The sequence below is a fragment of the Equus asinus genome, chromosome 5, assembly GCF_041296235.1.
Source record: "Equus asinus isolate D_3611 breed Donkey chromosome 5, EquAss-T2T_v2, whole genome shotgun sequence".
Taxonomy (NCBI): Eukaryota; Metazoa; Chordata; class Mammalia; order Perissodactyla; family Equidae; genus Equus; species Equus asinus.
The window spans coordinates 98,964,783-98,988,722 of NC_091794.1; the positions used below are offsets into that span (position 1 = coordinate 98,964,783).

At 51.8% G+C, this 23,940-nt stretch overlaps 1 long non-coding RNA gene across 1 annotated transcript in view; it reads left to right on the forward strand.

Annotated features, from left to right (window-relative positions):
- Positions 1 to 23,940, forward strand: part of LOC106840029 (uncharacterized) — a 97,918-nt gene that overhangs the window by 59,234 nt on the left and 14,744 nt on the right. The window lies entirely within an intron of this gene.

The window sequence follows — 23,940 nt, forward strand, 5'->3', positions numbered from 1 at the left end:
TTGACGGCTGTGTGGCCCTAGGGAAACGACTTCGCCTCTCTGAGCTTTAGCATCCTCATCTGTAAAATGGGGGAGATGAATCCCAGCTTCATGGAGGTCATGGTGAGGGTTAAGTGTGAGGGTGCCCGTGAAGTGCATAGTAGGGGGCTCAGCTGAAATGGATGCCCTTTTAAAGAAAGGCAGGAAGGCGGTGACTCAGGTGTCAGCGTGGTCCCGCAGCGCTAGAGAGCAGCTAGAGAGGCGGCCAGGAGCCTCTGTATCCGAAGGGCAACCCAGCGCAGGGGCCGTGGAGGGGAGAGGTGTTTGTCTGAACAGCCAGAGCCACGGAGAGGCCCCTGGTGTCTGTCCATTAGCCGGTTCCTGCTGAGTCGGAGCGAGTTGGAGGCTGGGAAGTGATGAGCCGTCGCAGCTGTGCAGCACTTTCTCTGCTGAAAAGCAGTTTCCAACTCGTTATCTTAATGCGTCCTCACAATAACCCTGCTAATTGTTAGCCCAGGGATCAGGCTTCCTGTTTCAGATGGGGAGACAAGAGGCCAGAGAGGTCAACCGGCTGGGCCAAGGTCACACAGCACAGCAGTGGCCAGAGACAGGGAAGGCGGAGGTGACTGCGTTTCTAAAGGACAGTGACCAGCTGGAGGGGGTCCCTCCTGACTCGGGTCTAGCTTAACTGCTGCTTGCTGCAGTGCTCCGAAGCCAGATGTCAGTTCAAACCTGCCTCTGCCACTTGCTAAACGTGTGCCTTGAGGAATCACTTAACCCCTGTAAGCCCGGGCTCTTCATCTGTCAAATGGGAAGAATAATAGTACCTACCCCATAGGGTTGTTGTGGGGAGGAGCCCCGTCAATATGTGTGAAGCGTGTGCTCAGCACATGGTGCGTTCACTCTCTTAGGCTCGGCTCTCTGCTCCCAGATGCTATGTGCCCCTAAAGTCACATCACCTGTCTGGGCCTCATCCTTTTCGTCTGCCAGAGGGGCGCTTACTTTGTCCCAGGCACTGTGCTAGGCCCCCGCAAGTTAGGATCTCGTTCGATATCAGCCGCAACCAATGAGGCCAGTCCTTTTAGTCCCATTCTTCGGATGAGGGAACCAAGATGCAGAGAAGTGCATGAATGTGTCTGTAGTGACTTGGCTAGTGACCGAGATAATCCAACTCAAACTCAGACCTGAGATTCCAGAGCCCAGGGCCCCGAAACGTGCCTGTCCCTGGGTCTCCCTCCAGGGCATCCTTCAGGGCTGATAGACTTGACTTTGGAGTCTGGGGGCTGGAGCTGCCTGGATGCTGGAGCGGCGGGATCCAGCCTGATGTTGGTACCCGCCCCGGCCCCCCCCCCCCCCCCCCCGGCCTCAGTCTGTGCCCTGCCCTGGCAGGGGGCTCCAGTCCTGCCTGGGCCTTCCCACTTCCCTGGGATCAGGGGGAGGCTGGCAGGCCCCAGGCCATGGTGAGAAGGCCATTAGCTGGCACTGGAGCGTGAGTGCTAGTAATGACCCTGTTTTCATACGGAGGTGGCGCGCGGTCTCTCCCCACGCTCGAATCTGCTCCCGGAGCTCCCATTCTGGAAGGCATCAGCCGCAGGTTATGTAACTGGGAGTGGGTTATGTAAGGATGTAGCAGGCCCTGGTGGGATTGGGGAATAGAGCAGCCCCCCCAGCCCTGCTCCCAGCCCCCAGCAGAAGCCTCTGGAGCAGGGCCAGCTTCCTGCTCCCACACTGCTCAGCTGTCCACCCAGGGACGGAGAGCTGCAGCCGGGACTGGGCAGGAGTGGGAAGCGCGAGGCAGTGGTATGGAACGAGACAGCGCTGGTCAGGGCATCAGGACTCCTAGCTTGGGTCCCAGCTCTCTCAGGAACTGGACAAATCCCTTCCCCTCTCCAGGCCTCAGTTTCCCTTTCTGGAAAACTGAGGAGGGTGGCTTGGGTAATCTCTAGGGGCCCTCCCACAGCCAGGGGGCCGATATTTCTCTCATCTTGGAGAGCAAGGTCCAGATTTCTGGGTGCCAACTCCCATGCTGTTGCCAGCGTGCTTGAGCGGGGCACATCCCCTCTCTGGGCCCTGATCCACTTGTTTGTCTAACAGGGAGATGAGCTCCCTGCCAGCTTTGTGAGTGCCAGCTGTGTCTGGACTTTTGGGTTCTGGAGGTGGGCAAGAGAGTGGAGGCCTGGTGTCTTATCCCCTACTCTCTCCTTGGCTTGCAGAGTCCTGGCAGAGACCAGCGACACCACATAATGCTAACAGTGACAGTGATGACAACTACCACTGACTGGCCAGGCCCTGTGCTAAGCCTCTTTTCACACATCACCCCATCTAATTCTCACAAGTGGCCTATGCAGTATGTACTCTTATTATCCCTAATCTATAGATAGGGGCTGAGGCTCAGAGAGGGCAAGTGACCTGCCCAATCTCACAGAGCCAGTCAGTGGCCAGGTCAGGATTCGATTCCAGGCCTGTCAGACTCCCGAGCCCAGGGCACTGTGAGTTGGCACAGAAATGGCCTGGTTCTCTCCAGAGACCGGAGAACTGACTATGGCCAGATGGTGTAAACAGGCCTGTTCTGTGGTCTAGGCGCTCAGGAATGTCCGTCCCCCTCACTGGCCACCCCCGGGCCTCTCTGGACTCCCCCCACCCCCTGTTCTCTTTGTGCCACCCACGTTGGCCATGGTGGCATCTGTGAAGTGGGCAGCACAGCCTGCAGGCTGTGTGGGCAGTTGGCACAGAGGGTGCGTGAGCACTTGTATTTTTAAACCCCCCACTCCAGCCGATCTCGGAAGTTGGTTCAGAAAGGGCCGAGGGGTTTTCTTGGGGCACTGCCGACCCTGAGTGGGAGGGCGGGGGGCATTGTTGGCATCAGGAGGTGCCTCCTAATAGGTGAGGCTCTTGCCAGCCAATGAGATGCTCAGCACCGGCCGGGGGCTGTGCCCCTTGGACCCTGGGAGCCCCAGGCAGCCTGAGCAAAGATCACGGGAGCAGTGGGCAGGTCAGAGGCTTGCAAGGAGTAAACCAAGGAGAGCAGGAGAGCAGGAGAGGAGGGCGGAGGCGGAACGGAGGCAGAAGGAGCCACAGGATGCAGCTGCGAGGGCCCTTAGGAAGCTTCGAGTCCGACCCACTCACTCTGAGACGGGGAAGCTGAGGACCCAAGAAGGAAAACAGCCAGGTTACACGCTGTGAGTGAGAGCAGAGCCCGGCCTGGAACCCAGAGCCCTCGATCCCTGAGCGAGAGCAACCGGGGACTAACTTTTCGTCTTGGCCCCCAGGGAAGTCCTGCTTGTGGGGGCTCAAAGGAGAGACTCATGGATTCGTTCGTTCTTCGAATCTGTGTTGAGCACCTACTGTGTACCACGACGGTGGCTGGGCACGGGGACATAGACATAACTCAAGCACAGCCCCCGCCTGGGGGAGCCCCATTCTGTTTTTTATCTCTAGGAGTCGCTGAGACCTTTCCCACTTTTCTGTCATTTGTTCTGGGAGGGCCTCAGGGCAGGGGCGCACCTTCTATCCCACAGAACTGGACACAGAAGGGGCTTTCAGAGAATGTTTGTAGAATGAAACTAAACCGAACCCAACGAGAATCAACCTCACTGTGTAACACTCTCTGATTTAAAGTGTGGACCTGGGAAACCTTAGTCCTGATCTGACCCTCTTCCCATGGGACCACCCAACCCCTCTGTGTGTATGCTGTCCTTGCAGAGCCCCTTATAATCTCTCCCTGTTGACTCTTCACTTTCTATTCTGTGACTGCATCCCTACTATGTGCCAGACACAGTGTTGGGCAGACACTACTGTGCCCGTACAGCGACTGATGACACTACACACACACACACACACACTAGGAGGCATTAAAGGTTTATTCCTCATATAACGAAGCTTCCTAGGGAGAGTAGGGAAGCTCCCAAGTAGGTCCAAAAGGGGCTTGAGGGAGCAGGAAAAGGAGACTGGCTTGGAGTTTTTATGGGTGGATGGACCTCAAGAGCATTATGGGGTTTTTACGGACCTCATGGTTTGGGGTGAGGGTTCCCGGTGCAGGGCTGGCATCTTCGTGGTTTGAACTTTCTGCTGGTACTGAAGGAGGGAGCACCTGGTTTTCTTATCAGCTTCCCAGATGTGAGGCAAAAGGGCAAGGCAGAGTGGTGGGCTTGAATGCTGCCAGCAGTCAAGCATCAAAAATGGAACCAGACTCTCTTACTTAGCCACATCTACCCCCGTCCACCACCATCTCTAAATCTTGGCAGACACTAATCTGTGCTCCAGATCTATAATTTGCTCATTTTAAGAATGTTGTATAAGTGAAATCATAGGCTATGTGACCTTTTGAGATTGGCTTTTCCCCCTTGCTCAGCATAATGCCCTTGATTTCCATCCGAGTTGTTTCATGTATCAGGAGTTGGTTCCTTTTTTTTTCTGAGTGGCATGCCGTGGTGTGAACGTACCACAGTGTTTGTTTAACCGTTCGCCTTTGAAAGACGTTTTGGTTGTTTCCAGTTTTTGGCTATTACAAATAAAGCTGCAATGCTACTTTGTCTAATATTAACTAATATTAGATATTATTATCTAATCTAATATTAGCTAATATTAACTAATATTAGATATTATTATCTATCTAATATTAGCTAATATTAACGTAGCCACTCCTGCTGTCTTCTGATCACTGTTTGCACGCTATATTCTTTCTCATTCTTTTCTTTCAACCTGTCCATATCATTACATTTGAAGAAAATTTCTTGTCAGATAGTATATAGTTGGATTATGTTTTTTTAATCCACTATGCCAGTCTCTGTCTTTTAATTGATATATTTAGACCATTTACATTTAATATAACTGATATATTACAATTTAAGTCTGCCAATTTATTTTTTGCTTTCTGTTTGCTCCCCCTGTTTTTCATTTCTGTTTTCTTTTCCTTGCTTTACTGTTGATTACCTAAACATTGTTCAGAATTCTACTTTGATTGATCTATAGTATGTCTGAGTGTAGATCTTTGTATAGATCTTTTAGTGTTTCTAGATATTACATTATACATACATAACTTATCACAGTCTGTTGGTACTGACGTTTTACTAGTTTGAGTAAAATCTTACCTGCTTTAAAGTCCCTTTCCCTCCTCACTTTAAATATAATTGTCTTAAATATTTTCGCTGTGTAATTTGTATATATATCTCTCTCCATATTTCTGCTCTTCCTTCCTTCCTGATGTTCCAAGATTCCTTAATTTCCTTACTGTTCCAAGAACTTCCATTAGCCATTATTTTAGGGTAGGTCTGCTGATGACAAATTCCCCCATTTTTCCTTCATCTGAGAATGTCTTGACTTTCCCTTGATTCCTGAAGGATAATTTCAGCAGATACAGAATTTAAGGTTTACAGTTTTTTTTCTTTCAATACTTGAAAAATGTCATGCCACTTTCTTCTGGGCTCCATAGTTTCTGATAAACCATTGTCATCTGAACAGTTTCTCCACAGGTAAAGTATCTTTTCTCTCTCCCTGCTTTTAATATTTTTTTCATTGTCTTTAGTTTAAGTTTGATCTGATGTGTCTTAGTGTAGCTTTTTGTAGATTTATCCTACTTGCAGTTCACTCAGCTTCTTGAGTCTATAGGTTTATGTCTTTGGCCAAATTTGGGAAATTTGCAGTCATTGTTTCTTTCTCAGCTCTACCTACTTCCTCATTTCCTAGGATTCTGATGACAGGAACGTCAGATCTTTTGTTATGGTCCCATAGGTCCCTGAGGTTCATTTTCTTTTCAGTCTATCTTCTCTATTGTTCAGATTGGGCAATTTCTGTGGTTCTATCTTCAAATTCTCTGCTTTATTCCCTCTCTACTCTCTATTTTGCTGTTGAGCTCATTCATTGTATTAAAAATTTTTTTGTTTAGTGTATTTATCAGTTCTAAAATTTTCCATTTACTTCTTTACATCTTCTATTTCTTTCCTGAGACTTTCTGATTTTTAAATTTTTTTTAATGTGTTTGCAGTTGTTTGTCAAAGGATTTTTGTGATGACTGTTTTAAAATTTGTCAGACAATTCTAACATCTGTATCTGCTCAGTGCTGGCATCTGCCTATTGTCTTTTCTCATCCAGGATGAGATTTTCCTAGTTTTGGTATGATGAATAATTTTCACTTGTATCCTGGACATTTTTGGCATTATGTTGTGAGATTCTGGGTCTTATTTAAATCTTCTGACACCGTGCCAGTGAGGGAAGGGGAGTGCTGCCTCATTACTGCCAGGCGGGTGAGTGTCCAGGTTCCCCACTTGACCTTTGACACCGCAGGGGAGAAGGGCGACTTGTTACTATTGGGCAGAGGTGGGATTTCAGGTTCCCCACTAGGGCTCCACTGATATCAGCTTGGCCGGGAGTGGAAGGGGTGCCTTTTTATTGCTCCCCACATATCTCCCACTAATGCTGGAGCTGGAGAAGGCTTCCTGACTGCTGGATGGTAGTGAAAGTTTTGGCTTCTGCTCAGTCTCCTCTATTACCATGCAGGAGGGAGGGCAGGGCTGCCTCATTACCACTGGGTGGGGGTGAAAGTCCAGGATTACCATGTGGTCTCTACTGACACCATGATGGGGTGGCAGAAGGGGAGTTACCAACTGGCAGGCATGAAAGTCCTGGCTCTTCACTGGGCCTTCTCTGGTACCACTCTGGCAGGGGGAGGGGTAGGGGTGGGGTGGAGGGGTGCCTCCTTATAGCCTGGTGAGGATGAAATTCTAGGCTCTCTACTCAGCCTTTGCCGATGGGTTGGGGATGGGGCCATGTATTTTCCTGTGGTCTTCGGGAGTTGAATGGTTATTGTCTGGATGTTTTCTGTGTGCCAGGTTCTTTCTTTTTCCTGGCTCTTTAGCTAGGCAGAGCAAGCTTTTCTTGGGGCTTTTTAATCTGCTCCCAATGGCACTTTCAGGTTGCTGGCTTCTCCAGCTCCCAGTCTGAGATATATAAGACAAAAAAAAGACTCAAGGAACTCAACGTTGTGTCATCCCTTAGGTCCCTAGCCAGTCTGCCCTTCCCACCTTCAGGGTCTATGTATGCTTGTTTTAGACATAATGTCCAAGGTTGTTAGCAGGACTTACCAGGAGGAATAGGGAAAATACGCTTACTCCATTTTAGTTCAGAACCAGAAGTCAACTTGGTTCTCTGAAGTGTTTTAAACAAAAAAAAAGTAGATCTGTTTTATCTACTTGGCTAGAAAGAGAAACAAGCTTTGGTTCAAAAATAAAGAGATAAGTCAGTTGAATATAATTTGGCTCTGTCGGATGAAACAGAAAGTAAATGTCTGATTGTTTGCAGGGTTTTGATCAGAGAAGCATAGTATGGTTGGCACACCCTTGGCATTAGGGTTATCACCAGGAGAGAAAGCAGCCCAGCACACCTACCGCTGCACATGTGATAATGATGTAGTAATAGGAGGTGGTGAGTGGACAAGCTAATTTAGACCTAGAAGAGGACAGCCCAGGGTTACCACCCAGGGGGAGTACAGATAACCCCAAGGAAGGTAGCTTCACCGGGACTGGGTTGGGTGAGGCCTAAGTGGGATGGGGGAGGGAGGCAAGGGGTTGGGCATTTTGTGAAAATGTGTAAATCTAAACATGTGTGTGAGAATGTGGGTTGATGCAGGCCTTTTGTGTCTTCTGCTGGCCCTGGTCAGGTTCCCGAAGCCAATAAGTGGTTAGTTTATCACTCTGTGCCTAACAGAGTACCTGGAACATAGTAGGTGCTCAATAGATCTTTGTTGACAGAATGAATGGATGAATGATTGAGTGAATGAGTGTTTAACTGTATCGCCTCATTTAATTCACTAGATCTTGTTGCTGCCTGGAGGTTCCCCATTGACGGAGAAGAGTTGGAGGCTCACTCTCCCGAGGCCCTGGGTGAGTGGTCTGTGGAGAGCCCTCAAGGCAGTGGCGCATAGGTTTTCATGCTTGAAGAGGTAGACCAGCTGAGAGGGAGGAGATCAGGGAGTCAACAGTTCATACACCATTGGCCCATCCATTCACCTACCCATCCAGGATCGGGGCCAGGTGTTTCAGGTTTTCATGCCCAGAAGGTTGGGCCTATGGGAAGGGAGAGGTGAGGAGAAGATTAATATTTCATCCATTCATCCATCCACCCTCCCACCCATCCATCCATCCACCCCCAGTCCATCCACCCATCTACCCATTCATCCGTGTATCCATCCTCCCATCCATCCATTCATCCATCCAGGTTGGGTCCAGACTGTTCCCGTTGTTGAATGCTGGCCTCAGGATTTTAGACAGAAAGCTATCTTTTGTGACAGCTGTCTGGGAAAAGAGGTTAATTTACATGAACAGCCCAAGTGCATGCTGGAAGCTAATTAGGGCTTAAGCAGGGATAGTCTTCAGATCCTGGAGTAAGTGGAGCGTAGGCATTTCAGGAAGAGACCTCTCCACTCTCTCATGCCAGTTTCAGAGAAAGATGGGGGCCAGATGGGACACAGCTACTCTCATGAGCAAAACACCTGGACTCTGTACTTATTAACCAGTTTATACTAACTCTAGAGTAGAGGGCAGCAGATGGATTGGCTGTTCTGAAAAGTTTTTGAAAGGGAGAGTACGCAGTTAGGCTTTCCGGCATCACTGTTGGATTCAAGAATGGGTAACAAATGCTTCTTGAATGAATAAATAACCTGGGAGGGGGTGACTTTCAAATGCTCCTGCCTTTGAGCAGAGACCACAAGTATCTCCTCAGGGTCAAAGTCAAGACTGGGCCTGTGGGAGGGGCCAGGCCTCTTGGAGGAACCAACGCCTTTCATTCCCCCTCGCATGGGCTGTGCTTGATTCCTCTCTGTGCTCAGTGTCTGACGCATTGTAGATGCCAGTGATGTTTACAGAATGGGCGAGTGTACAAACATATCCATCAGTCAACAAATCTTTGCTGAGCGCCTACCATGTGCCAGGCGCTGTCCTGGGAGCTGAGGGGACAACCGCAGACGAGACCAACGGGTGATAAGTGTCTTGGAGCCACGGCCCAGTGGTTGTTCCTGGCAAAAAAGGGTGAAGGGAGGGCAGCACCTTCCGAGAAGCCAAAATTGGTGGAAACCCGTAAGTGTTGTTTGTTGAGTGCTGCTCCATGCCGAGATATAGGTTGCCTCTCTGAGGTCCCCACCCTGGGGCTGGGCTCTTTTATTTGCTCTGCTTTACAGACGAGGAAGTGAGGCTCCAGCAGCTGCCATGACTCACCCAAGGCCACGTGGGGGGAGGGTGGGGAAGTCAGGATTGGAATTCAAATCTGGCTCCAAAGCCCCAGTTCTCACCCACTTGGCTCGATTGCCAGGGAGGGTGGAAGGAGGTAGCAAGGGGGGTCTGCAGGAGCAGGCCCGGGAGAAATTTGGAGAGTTATCTCAGATGCTGTCTTGGTCCTAACACCCTCTTGTCGTTGAGTGTGAAGCTGTCCTGGGTGACTTCAGGTTCCCTGTTGCCTGCCCACTGAGAAGGCGGATCTGCCATGCAAGTCATGTCTGCCCACCCCCGATATGGATTCTATACATTTACGCAAATGCCTGAATACAAATTACATAGTGTTGTAATTTCTAAACACCACCCTGCCACTCAGAACTGCAGGGGGAGGCGCTGAGTGCTTGGGAAAGCCGTCCACAGCCCTTGGCCCGGCGGGGCGCACTGTGGCTCTGGTAGGGTGGCGTAACTCAGTGTTGTTGCTGCCCCCACCGCCGCCGCGGTGGCAGGAGGGAGAACCTGGTTCTGCTGCGGCTTCGACGTTGACAGCGTCCGGGCTATTTGTCTAAGTCTGCGTTGATTCCTCCCCACATCTGGAGCTTAATCCAGAAACTAGGATGATTATCCTAATAAAACAATAATTGTAGCCAACTCTCATTGAGCAATTTCTATAGCCCGGAGGCTTAATTCTCACAACCGCCCTTGGAAGCAGGTACTTTGTCATCTCCATTTTAGGAAGGTAGAAACAGGCTCAGAGAGGTTAAGCAATTCACTCAAGGTCACCCTGCTAGTAATTGGTGGAGGTGATTACAAACCTATCTCTGATGGATTTAAATGTCTGGCTCTTAGCTATGACGTTGCCCTGTCCCCATTTACTTCCTCCCTCTGGGACCCATCAAGGACAGCTTCCTGGGGGGAGCAGCCTGCAGCAGTGAACTCACGGAGGATCCATGAGAACAAACCCAAGGGTCCACTAAGTGTGTGTGCAAAGGCTTTGAGCGTGTGTCCATTTGTGTGTTCACCCGTGTCCTTGAGTTTTGCACATGCGCATGTGCTTGAAGTTGCGTGTGTTCTGCATGTGCTTGCATCCTCACATGTGTTTGGCTGGGTGCTTTTGTGTTCTTGTTCGTAAGTCTCAGCATGCGTGTGTGTTCGTGCTAATGTACATTAAGCATGTGTCTAATTTTTATTGAGTGCCACTGTTTTCCAGGCTTGACTAGAAGTGTTTTACAGGTATCAACTCATTTCGTCCTCACAGCAACCCTCCGAGGCAGCTTCTATTAATAGCCCCAAATCACGGATGAGGCAGTTGAGGCGCAGGGAGGGTACCAATTGCCCAAGCATCCCTTCTTGTGATTACAGAACCTGTTTTCTTCCTTTACGCCCGCCCTCCCTCATTTCTGGTCCATGTGGCCTAGGTATCGGGACCCACCTCCCTCACACTTGGGTTGGCCATGGCACCCAGGTGTGGCAAGTGAGAGTCACTGCGATTCAAGCAGCTGAACCAGGCAGCTCATGGGAAGCATCTGCGGGTAGTTCAGTGTTACGGAAATTATGGTCTGCAGATGGCAGCATCAGGTTCCTGGGCCCCAGCCCAGACCCCCGAAATCAGGCATCTGTGCTTTCATAAGCCCTCCAGCCGACCCTTGTGCACTCAGGAATCTGGACCTTGAAGTTAGACTGCCTGGGTGGGGGCTGGAATTCCAGCTCTGCCACTTGTCAGCTACGGGCAAGTAATAGAAGCTTTCTGTGCCTCAGTCTCCTCATCTGTGAAATGGACATAATGGTAGTCCTGACATGTTTGAGGACTGAATAGCTTCATACACAGAAAGTGCCCAGAGCAGTCCCTGGCATGTGGCTAGTTGCCCGAGGGTTCACTGTTACCTTTATTGCTCAGGGACAGGCATAGGACCCAGTCCCTCCCAGTGAACACCAGCCCTGAGACTGGCTGGCACCTTTAGGAAAAAAGTGTCTCTCTGCTGAGATAGGATGTAAGCTGGCGCTGCTGGGGACCGCACTGTGTGCCCCCTCAGGGAGAGGGCTTGCCCGAGAATAAGGCAGCACAGAAGGAAGCAAAGGGGCGAGGGGGCTCCGAGGGCATTTTTGGAACACCTGGTCCATGCCTAAGCCACAGGGCTTTCAATTTCATGAGCAAGTATGTTTCGTTTTGGCCTTAGCCACTTTGAGTTGGGTTCCTGTCATGTACCCATGAAGGACTCCAGCCAAGTGCCCCGTCTGACCCAAACATTTTTCGGAGAAGTGACTGAAGCAAGTCCAAGGCCAGACAGCAAGGTGGGGCGATGCTCGAATTCCTGACCCTTGTTCTGGCACCTCTTCTTGGCTGTCTTGTCCCCATGAGGGGACTCCAGGCCTCACCTCCCAGCCTCAATTGTCGGTTCTCCCTGGCGGGCCACTGAAGGCCCAGCCTGCATGTTGCAGGTACCACTGCATTTCTTTGCCAGCATCACTGTTTGCCTGAGATGGGTGGCAGAGCCTCCTCCCAGAGACCAAGCTCCATGTTCGTCAGCCTCATCGCCAGCCTGGGCGCATTAGCCGTGTGGGGACTTTCTGAGGCTCCTGGGCCTTTTGAATGTCAAGATCTTCCCTCTGCAGGCCCCCTCTGTAGCTGCCGCTGGGCCCCCTCACTGGCAGTGCCAGGGCTCCAAGCCCCGAGCCTGGAGATGGGCTGAGGTCAGAGGGACCTTGTGGGCAGTGGCGTGTCCATCTCCTTCCTTCCTTATTCAAGGTACGGTAGGAGCGGGGCAGGCCAGAGGCCGATTTTTGCCTTCCCTTCTCTGGCTGGCGTGCCTCTGGCTTCCTGCTTCTTTCCCCAGCCTGACCAGCCTCTCTCTGCCTTCTGCCATCACGCCAGTGGTTTTCCCTTGGTCTTGCCCAGTTTCCTCCTCTCCCATCCTCCCTTGTCCGCTCCCAGCCTTCCCATGTCTCCCCATTTCGAGTTCTCACCTTCTCCTCATCTCCCAAACTCTGCAGTCTCTCTGTCTTCCAGTCTCCCTCAGCTTCTTCAAATCTCCCAGCCTCCTTTAAACACCCCTGTCTGACCTCTCCCTTTTCTAGGCCTCCCCAGCTCGGCCCCACTCACCCCAAAGTCCCCATGACTCCAGGCTTTTCCCTTTTCCCAGGGCTCTCCTGATTTCTCCCTGCTCTCTGAATCTCCCTCCGTCCTCTCCTTGCCTCAGGCAGAGCCCCACACCTGTCTCCCCTCCCCCTTCCCTTTCCTCCAGGTGGCCCGCTGCCAGCCGGGTACCAGTCGGGTTGCCATGGGAACCGCTGAGCTGCTTAGGAAGCTGCCATAGATCTAATCACAGGCTGTGAGGTTTCAAGGAACAGCTCACTTTCTGGACGAAAGGCTGGTGCTGACAGCCAATTAGGCTGATGCTGGGGGGTGGGTGGTGGGGGAGAGTAGGAGCCACGAAGATGTCAGCCAAGGCAGGCCTCGGGGGTCCCCGGGGGCAGGAGGCCAGGTTCACCCAGCTCACACTGTCTGCTGCCTCACTGGCACTCTCAGACCTTCTGGGATTTTCCTGAAGGGATCATTGATGCTCCATTTGGTCTCTCCTTCTCCTCCCCTCTCACATTCATTCATTCACTCACCAAACTGCCCACCACCTTTTGGTCAGGTGATCCAGAGGCCTTCCCAGTACAGTGGGAGAGACAGACCCTAACAGAGGAACCGTCCCCCAGTGGACTGGGCTCTGCTGGAGGGCATCCGGGGGCTGTGGGAGACCCAAGGAGGGTGGGAGGTCTATGCTGATGGGGGACAGTGAGGGGACTCGGGGATGCGCTTCACAGGGGAACCTTGAGCTGAGTCTCGAGGAGGGACTGGAGTGTGTCAGCTAATCAAAAGGTGAGACCCCTTCTGGACCCACAAGTTCTGTCTCTGAAGGTGGCCATGCAATCTGTTTTGAGAACGCTTGAGTGAGGCCATAAGGAGCCGCTACAGACTGAGACGTTTCCGGGGTGGCTGTGGGGTGTCCCTTCAGAGCAGAGCCTTCTTGGAGCTGTGCCAAGGATGGGCGGGCAGAGGGGGTGATCCCACTCCTGGAAAGATAGCCCAAAGTTCACAGTATCCAAGTCCCCTGGGGTCGGTGGTCTGCGTTTCGGGAGGGCAAAAGGGTGGGGGGTCATTTGGGGAGACGTTCCCACCTGCTAATGCTCCCCACCCCGCTTCAGCTGTGTAGCCAACAGGATTGCATCAGAGCTTTATGGCCAGAGGGCCTGCCAGCTTGGTCTAGTCTTCCATGGCTCCCCCTGGTTTCTTTCATTCAAGCCAGAGACTGTGTTTGCACATAATTTGCATACATTTGCATGTGGTGAAGGCTGGGCCCGGCAGAACATGGGAAAACACATTTTTCTCGCCAGAGCGCTGGCAGCATCCATTAGAGAGCTCAGCTGTGCAGAGACCAGGACTATAAAATTCTTCCCCCGTTAACCCTGGCCCTCCTGAGGCACCCTGGCTCCATCCTTCCCCCTCCTGTGGGGCTTGGGCCCCAAGTCGGCAGGCAGGAAGGCTGTGCCACTCAGGGAGCCTGGATTCTCCTGGTCCTGGCTTCACTTTTCCTCTCGATGTCTCCACCTGCCTTTGTACAAGTCTAGGGTTTACAAGAGATGGAAAGTGGAGGATGTGTATCTGAAGAAGTGCCACATTGTTCATTCACGCACTTGTTTACTCTTTTGGTTCTATTTGTTGTTTGCTTATGATGTACCCATGCCCTCTGTTCTGGAATGAACAAAACCAGCCATGATCCCTGCCTTCGGGGAGTTTCAGGGAGACTGGCATTGATCAAACGACCACAGAAATCAATGTACAAGTGCAACTGTGGCAAGTGCTACATAGAGACACGCTGTGCTTTATGGGAGCCCAGAATTAGTCTGGAAAGTCACAGAAGACTTCCTGGAGGAAGCGTCCTTCAGCTGAGATGTTAAATATAAGATGTTATCTAGATAAAGAGGGGCTAGAAGAGCCTTCCAGGGAGAAGAAAAAGCATGTGCAAAGGCCCTGGGGTGGGAAGGAGCAGAGGGAGTGTGAGAAGGGAGAGGAAGGTGCTGTGTCTGAGTGAGAGGGATGTGAAGTGAGAATAGACAGGAAGGTGGGGCCATCCCCTCAGGGCCTTTCTGACCCACTAGGGGAGGTTGTCTTTAGGTCAATGATGACTTTATTCTAAGAGCAGTGGGAACCATTAAGCTAGGAAGTGACATAATCAGGTCTGTGTTTTGCAAAGATGGCCTGCAGTGTGGGGTGAAGAATGGGGGCAGTGGAAGCAGGAACGCCAGTTGGCAGGCTGTGGCACTGTCCAGGTGACGGAAGGCCAGGCTTGGGTTAGGTCATGAAGGTGGCGATGGAGAGAGGGGAGGAAGCTGTGAGGTGATCAGGCGACAGGCGATAGAGCGGGTATAGTGTTGATAATGATCTCTAGATTTCTGAACAGCCTTTGAGCCACTGGGGGAAGCCCAGGTTTGAGGATGAAGAGCAGGACCTGCATTATGGTCACGTGGAGTTTGCATTGCCTCTGAGGCATCCTAGTGGCAGTTGGAAGGATCTGGAGCTCAGGGGAGAGTAGTTACGGGTGTTGTGTCTTCCCACCCCCCCAGCCCTCAGCCCCAGGAAGAGGGACTCATCAGGAGCCGGTCTGCATCTAGCACCTTCCAGAAGCAACTAACCTTATCTGTCTTTAGGTTAGTGTTTTAGCCGTTTTTCTAATCCAAAGGTGGGCAGAACATTGGGGAATATGATAAGCATCTTCCCTCCTTATGTGTATTAAACTCGCATCCTTCCTACGTGGGGATGGCATTCTCTGAACTCTGAGTCGGCACCACAGAGGAATTCCAGGCTAGTTCCTGGAGTGGTGCACAGTCTGGAGGACGTGCTTTGGATGCAAAACCTTTAGAATTCCTGGGATCTTTTGATGGTGTAGGGGATCAGAATTTGCCACCCCAAAATGTGTCTCTTTGGCTTGATTATTTTTTATTTATGTATTTATTTATTTATTTTAAAGATTTTATTTTTTTCCTTTTTCTCCCCAAAGCCCCCCGGTACATAGTTGTATATTCTTTGTTGTGGGTCCTTCTAGTTGTGGCATGTGGGACGCTGCCTCAGCGTGGTTTGATGAGCAGTGCCATGTCCCCGCCCAGGATTCGAACCAACAAAACAGTGGGCCGCCTGCAGCGGAGCTCGCGAACTTAACCACTCGGCCACGGGGCCAGCCCCAGGCTTGATTATTTTTAAGGACAAAAGACTCCGAAGGAAATTTTGACCTTCCTCTGAAATGCCTAAAAGAATTGAAGCTCAAAGAGCCTGTCCCAGGAAGGGGCTATCGCCATAATAATTCTAGGTGTGGTAGACGGGAAGGCAGCTAGCAGGCCCATTTTTCTCCAAATATCTCTTGCAGGTCTCATTGTCTATAAATGGCCCAGCAAACATTTGTTTATCAAACATTTGCTTTTCCATCTCCGTGTGAATTGCCTTCCTCCCCTTTGAAGTCCTAACTCCACCCCTCCCAACGTTGCCCTTTGTCTTTAGCTGAAGATGGTATTTAAGCAGTGGCTTCTGCCATTTTGTCGAGTTGCTCAGTCTTCCTGGGTTTCTCCCATGTGTACATGTTATTAAACTTGGTTTGATTTTCTCCTGTTATTCCGTCTCACGTCAATTTAATTCTCAGACCTACCAGAAGGACCTAGAGGGGCGAGGAATGGTTCTTCCTCCCCTATAATGGTTTGTGGGGATGAAGAGACTGAATATTTGAAATTGGGACAATCTCAGAAAATTGAGGCTGTATGGTTTCCATGCTATGTAGGAATGGGAGACACCAGAAGGGGAGGGCGGAGACAGGACGGGAAAGGAAAAGAGGCTCTGTGATTTAGGAACACCTGCTGGGTGCCAGGCCTTAGGCTAGTTTTTTGTTTTTTTTTCTTTTTAATAGCATCATCCTATTTACTTCTCACAAAAGTGAGGGGAGGTATTAATCAGCCCATTTTACAGATGAGAAAACTGAGGCTCAGAGAGGTTAGATAACTTGCCCCAAGTCGCAAAGGTAGTATGGGTTGGAGGTGGAGTTCTAACCCAGGCTCTTTCTACCACAGCAGCCACATCTGGAAGTGGAGTGTTCATCTGGAGCCCAGGACGGATTTGGTTTTCTTAAGGACCAGGGGCCTGGAGGGCAAGGAGTCACCCTCCGCTCACAGGACTCAGCCGTGGGCTGGTTTGGGTTTCCGGCGTTTCGCTCTCAGTCCAGTCCTCTGTACCTGGCTCTCACCCCCACTTAGCAGCCCACCTCCCCCTCCCCCTGCAGGAACTTTCCACCCTGGTGCCTTGCTCTGCCGGCTCTCCCCCGGGAATGCCGCACTTTTCACCTCCACGGGGTTTCTCCTGCGGCGATTGCTCTCAGCGTGCCCTGTTCTGCAGGCCCTGCCTGCCCTCCACAGCCCGGCTCGGGCACGCTCCTCCTCGTCCTTCATGACCCAGCTCAGGGTCTCCTCTGAACCCTCCCTGCTCCCCCAGGCGGAGTCGAGCCCTCCTTCTTCTGGGTCAGCAGGGTTGCTTAAGAGCCGCAAGGCCGTGTTCAAATCCTGACTCTGCCGCTTAGGAGCTCTGTGACTCAGGGCAAGTTACTCCCTCGCCGTGGGTCCCAGTGCGCTCCTCTGTAAAGTGGGGATCATATGGTGCTCACTTCACAGGCTCGTGGTGAGATTCACATAATGAGACGATGGGAGTAAAGCTCTCAACCCAAGCCTGGCAGGTGGCAAGCCCTCAGTGAGCCATGGCCACTCTATGGCATGGCGCCCACTCTTTTCGAGGGTTTATTTACTTGTCTGTCTTCCTCACCAGGCTGGGAGCTTCTTGAGGACACTGGCTTTCTTTTATTTCAGCATTCCCAGTACTCTCACAGGCCTGATATGTACTAGGTATTTAGTGGATGTTTGTTGGATGGATGGACATGCTAGCGTTTTTATTCTATATATTTGACTTCTCTTTTCCGCATCTAGCTTTTCAAGGTAACAACTGGGTTTCACGGTCAATTGTGTCCTTTACAGAGCCTGGTCAGCACGTAGTAGGTGCTCAAACAAGGTTTGTGGCTTATTTCCTTAGGCAGCCCCTTCCCAGACAAGCGGAGTCCAGCCTCTGATCCACTCATGCATCGCAGTCCTCCTGGGTGTAATGGATACATATTTCTTATTGCCCATGTGTCTCGCCTTCCCTGCTGAACACTGTATTAAACGGCTGTTCAGCAGCTCAAGTGCACAAATATTCCTTTCAAAATTATTACACTCACCTTTTGTTGGCAGAACACGCCATATGAAACCTCCCAACTGCTTATTGAGTGTGGGTGTGTGTTTTCTGCTTCCGTCTCAACAGCAGTACTGAGACCAAAAGGCCTTGTCGGGGTTCTAAGTACTGCTTTGCCAAGTACTGGCTGGACCCAAGGGGCCAGTGGGGAAGCTGATTCTGGGCTGACCTGAGCTGACCTAGGCGGGGCTGTCATCGCCATCACATCATCATTGTCTTCATCACTGCCACCACCACTGCCACCATTACCATCTTTACTGCCATTACCACCATCTCTACCCCCATCACCACCCCCATCACCACCACCATCACCACCACTACTACCACCATCACCATCACCACCAACACCACCACCACCACCACCATCACAACCATGGCCACCACCATGGCCACCAACACCACCACCATCGTCACTACCATCACCACCATCACCATCACCACCATGGCCACCATCACCACCACCACCACCAACAACAACACCACCACCACCACCACCATCACCACCATGGCCACCAACACCACCACCATCACTACCATCACCACCACCACCATCACCATCACCACCATGGCCACCACCATGGCCACCACCATGGCCACCACCATCACCACCACCACCACCACCACCACCATCACAACCATGGCCACCACCATGGCCACCAACACCACCACCATCGTCACTACCATCACCACCATCACCATCACCACCATGGCCACCATCACCACCACCACCACCAACAACAACACCACCACCACCACCACCATCACCACCATGGCCACCAACACCACCACCATCACTACCATCACCACCACCACCATGGCCACCACCATGGCCACCACCATCACCACCACCACCACCACCACCACCATCACCATCACCACCATGGCCACCACCATCACCACCACCATCACCACCATCACCACCACCATCACCACCACCACCACCACCACCATCACCACCATGGCCACCAACACCACCACCATCACTACCATCACCACCACCACCACCACCATCACCACCATCACACCAACATCGCCACCATCTCATCAATATCACCACCACGATCACCACTGCTATCTACAGAGCCACCATTACCATCACTATTATCACTATCACCATCACACTATCATCACCACCACAATTAATAGTACTATTAATTATTCACATTTACTGAGAGCTAAGCACCTTGTATGCATAATTTATTTAATCCTCAAGATGGCCCTACAGGTAGGCACATTTTTAATTCTTGTCTTACAGATGAGAAAACTGAAGCTCAGAGTGGTTAAGAGACTTGCCCAACATCACACAGCCAGCAGGTTGTGAAGTCAGGTTTTTTTTTTAAACTCAAGTCAACAGACTTTTAATGAGTGTCCATTGGCACCAGGATATGGTCCCTTCCATTACCAGGGACTCAAAAATGAGCGTGCTTCCTGACTAGGGGGATCTTTACAGCTCTCTGAGGGAGACTGGGCACATATGATTAATACAAAACAGCTTAAAGGTGTGTTTAAGAGAGCGCAGGTGAACTTCCCTGAGGGCCATGAGAGAGAAAGATTATTTGTGGTTAGGACCTGTACCTAGGGGCACCCCTAACTACACATGTTTTGGTAAAAGCCATCCTAGGCTTTTTGGTCACTTAAGACTCTTCTTGCCTTTACAACGGCCCCCAGAATGTGGCCGACTCAAGAGAAGACTGGCCGCCTCTCTGATTCCACGTGCCGAAGCCCTGGGCCAGTTTCTCTTGCTTCTCTGGGTCTCCCAGGACCACCATCTTGGTTTCCACCTGGAAGGGAGTTTAGCAGTCCTCTCATAGAGGGAGAAAGCTGAAACTCAGAGAAGGGAGGGACTTATTGAAGGCTCAGAGTAAATTTCTTTTTTTCTCAACTTGCCTGACAGCTCAGACACTCTGTGAGGACTCCGTGGACTCTCAGTTTACCAAGAATGAAAGGGGGAGCGCCCACGTTAGGACTGTCTGTCCTCCTCTGCTGGTTTATGCAGTGAATGGCGGAGGAGGGGCCCCTCCCTCAGTCCCCTTCAAGGGGACCTCAGGACATGCTGGGTGGGCCTGGGGGGAGGGGGCTGAGAGCTCTTTGTCCACCAGTCCTTCCGGGCTTCATCTTCCCCATGGCTGGCCAGGGAATCCTTCCCATAGAGAAGGAAGGTTCCAGAGTACATGGTGTCATCTCCAGATCCCTCATTGGAAAAATGGCTAAGCAGCATTTCAGTCTGGGCTCCCTTCCTGGAGTTGCAGCCTGGTCCCTTTTCCCAGGAGGCTGGAGCAGGCAAGAGGGAGAGTTAAAGGAAGTTAAAGATATGTTTGTAAAGATGTTTAAAAATATAAAGATATTTGGTCTGAGTGATGAATGTAATCCTGTCCTTTGGCATCCTCTCAGGAGACTACAGGAAAGCCTTCTGCTTGCCTTTTGATGATTTCTGGGTATGAGACTGATGTTTCTCTGACTGTGACTCATGCTGAGGTGGACTTCAAGGAGGAGGCCAGATGGACTGGTTCTACGAGAGTCACACTTGATTCCTTCGTTTGCTCATACAATAAATATTTTTTGACCTCCTGCAAAGTTCAGGCTTTGTGCTGGGCATGGAGCTCCGTGGTGAGGATGAAGCAGAAGAGGCCCTCACCCCATGGGGAGGGCAGACGTGACTCTAACAGTTACACAAAATTACAAATAACTTTTACAAACCTCTACCCAAAAGCAGCAGGGGCAGCTAAGAGAACAGGGAACAGCCGACTAGAGCGTTTTTGGGAGTTGGTGCTTCCTTGAGGAAATGATGGCCAATGGTTATTTTACAGCTTGGGAAACTGAGGCACAGGAAGATTGAGTAAATTGTCCCATGACATATGGCTGGTAAGTAGTGAAGTAGAGATTTAAACCCAGGCCCTCTGGCTTTGGAATCCAGCCTCTAAACCATTTTACTCCTAAAGTTTCTGGGGATGAGTGGGTTTGACAAGGCAAAGATGGGGTGGCCGTGGGGATAGTGGTAAGTTCCAGGCAGGTGGGGGGAGATGGGCGGGGCCCGATTGTGTGGGCCTAGTAGGAGTGTCAGGGTTTGGGTCAGGATCCCGGCAGGATGAGCTCCGCAGGGCAGGCACCGTGTCTGTTTCCTTTACTCGTGAATACCCGGCTCTGAGCATACTGCCTGGCACATAGTAGGAGGTGATGAATGACTGAACAGAGGGAGAGAACTCCCCTCTCTCCAGCCCTTGCCCTGCTCGGCCTGCTCAGTTTTCACTGTCCTTCAAAACCCCCTGGGATCTTGGTAAAAATATAAATGCTGGGGGTCCAGCCCTGGAAAGTCCAGTTTCGTAATTCTTGGCTGGGCCTGGGGATCTGTATTTTCCATAAGCTTCCCAGGTGACTCTGACTTCCCCTGGCTGTCCCCTGGGCACCCCTGGGAGGGGAGAGTTCGGCTTGTAATGGGCGGCGTGGAGGTGGGGTGCTACCCTGCAGACACTTGAGGGGCCACACCTCAAACTTATGTCTTCCCATCGCAGTATTTATCCACAGCACTGCAGAGAGAGACGCTCTTGGAAGAGGGTCTTCCAACGGACCAGCAGCCCCCTCGTCCTTTGGGAGAGCAGATATCAGCTCCTGGGCTGAGCCTGACCACCTGAACCCCCAGAACCTGGGTGGGATCATTGTCAACCTTGAGTTTTATGTATTCCTGTAAACTCCTCAGAAGTCTGGAGGGAACCAGGAGAGAGAGACATCAATCAATCAACCAACCAGCCAATCAGCCAATCAGCCCGTCCAGAGAAGAGAGGAAGAAGAGGGAAGGGTGGAGGTAAGGGAAGAGGGTGAAATAGAGGAGACGGTGAGAGACTGAGGGAGATGAGGCGTGAGAGCAGAAAGAGGGAGAGAACAGAGAGACAGGGAGAGACAGAGCGGGGAGAGAGCGCGGGCCCAGCGGGGATGGGGTGGCTCTGCGGGACGGGCCTGAGCAGCGGCAGTTCTGGGCAGCTCACAGCAAGGCACTGGGTCCCCAGGCATTCCTGGAGGGGCTCGGAGGGGTCACCAGGGAATGCGAGCACAGCTTGCAGGTGTTGAGGGAGATGGTGGGAAGCCCCACCCCTTCTCTCCCAAGGTTCAGGGTTTCAGCTGCTGGGAAAGGGCCCATGCCCAAGGGCTCTCCTGGATACCAGGCCACTCCTCCGTGGTAGCCATCACTAAATGATGTTAGAGCAGGTGCAGTAGGCGGGGCCGGAGGTGGCCGGGAAAGGCAACTGTGCCCGCCCCGGTGGAGTCCGGGGCTCCACTTTATTCAGACCTCAAGACCTGAGGTGTGGTGGTCCCAGCGACCCTCTGCATCAGGACGGGCCACTGAGCTGTTTGCAGGTGGACTGGCAGTCATGTAGGCCAGACGGGGGCCCACTTGCAGGAAAAGGGTGAGGCTGATGTGTCAATTTCTCCAGCTAGAAAATGAGGGCGTGGGCCCAGAAGGTCATACCTACAGATATTAATATTGAGCTCCTGTTACGTGTCACACTTCTTCTGCAGGCCTTCCAGGACCCCATCCTGACCTGCCCATACTCACAGCTCCAACCTCAGCCCCGGCCGCTTTCCCTATTACTCCCCATCTTCAACCTCACCAGCCTCATAGACACCAAGGCTGTTGCCTCCTCAGGGCCTTTGCACGTGCTGCTCCCTCTGCAGAATATCTCTCTGTGGTTTTTGTATGACTGGCTCCTTCTTGCCATTCATCTCTTTAGAGAAACCTTCCATGATCACCCTGTCTCAGGTAGCTTCCCAGTCACTTGCCATTGTGTTAGTTGGTTTTATTTTTCATCACTTCACTCTCCCCAGCTCCCAGCATGTTCAGTCTATTAAAGAAGTGACCTTGTCCTTCTTAGTCTCTGGGGTATCCCACCTCCAGCCCCATATCCAGCTCAGTGCTGGCATGTATAGACACTGCGGGTCTGTCTGCTGAATAAAATGAGTGAATGAGTGAAGGAAGGAATGCAGCTAGAGTAGCTGCTGCTTAATTGGTGTTATTTCATGTGGGTATCGTGAATACCTACTTTCGTTAGATATTGAAGTGGGTGTTATTGTCAACATCCTACATATGAGGAAACCGAGGTCACATAATACAGCTGGGACCAGACCCAGGACCCTGCCCCCAAAGCCCTCAGTCTTTCCATTGCCCGAGGCTGCCCCACCCTTTGCTGAGCCAAGAAAAGACATCAGCAATGAGGAGGTGGGGGTTATTATTTGCATTTAGACATGGGGAGGTGGTGGCTCAGGGTTAAGTCACCGGTTCCTGGCTAGTGGCATTCAGCACTGCCACCCACAGGCCTGTGGTGGTGATGATCTCCCCGCATGTTCCTTGTTCCCACCTCCTGCAACTCTGGGATTCTGGGAGGCCCAGGGCCGGGCTGGGAGTAAGTGGCTGCCACATGGTCCACCCATCGCCTCCAGTAGTGGCTCCTGGAGGAGCCAGGGGCCGATGCCCAGTCTGAATGAGGTGCTGGGGCACAGGAGAAAGTACTGCCCTTCAAAACCATTTGAGCTCACTTCCCAGCCAGACCCTGCAGGATATTCTGACTGGGGAGGTGCCCAGGGCAGCCCGAGGCTGCCTGCCCACAAGACAGAGCCCCCTTGCCCTTGTGGGCGGCAGGGAAGTGCCACGTGTGCCCTGAGGCTGCAGGAGTGGCCTGCACCTCTGAGAACCACTGAGCTGAGGTTTATCACCGTCCAGGGACAAGATCTTGGCCTTTAGAGCCCCTGAGGTCTAGATTTAAGTGCCAGCTCTGCAACTCACGGCTCTGTGATGTTAGGTAAGTCACGTAGCTCTGAGCCTCAGTTTCCCTATCTGTACGAGGGAGAGTGCTTCTCAAAGTGCCTGGCCCACAGAAAGTCACGTAAGAGGCATCACCCCCTCTCCATCCGGGCCGCTCCTGCAGTTCCTTCTCCGTGCCTTGGACACACTCTTCTCTGACTGGATGTCTTGCCCGCTGGAAAAACTTCTCATCCTTCTGCCTGGCAGACCCCTCCGCAGGGAAGCCTTCCCAGACACCCCCAGAGGGCTGGTCCATCCTGGCTTCTCTGACCCCCACAGTGCTCCGGAGTGAGGGGGTTGTAAGGGTCAGTGGGCGGGCCTTGAGGACCCAGGCTGTGGTTTGTTCCTCCACGTCCCCTGCGCCCAGCACAGGACTCAGCACAGAGGAGGAGCAAAACGAATATCACTTGAACAAATAGATGGAAGAGGAATTAAAAATAGGAATGAGTTAATGAGCAAAGAAAGGGATGGAGGAGAGAAAGGAGGAGGAAAGGAGGGAAGAGGGACAAAAAGGAGGGAAAAGGGGAAAGAAGGAAGGGAGGGAAGAAAACAGAAGGAAAGAAGAACGAAGAGAGAAAGAGGGCAGAGAGGGAGGATGGGTTCCAGGCTCAGGTCCCTTAGGGGTCCCCACCCTCCCCCCGCCCCGCAGTGCTGACACCTCGGAGCCA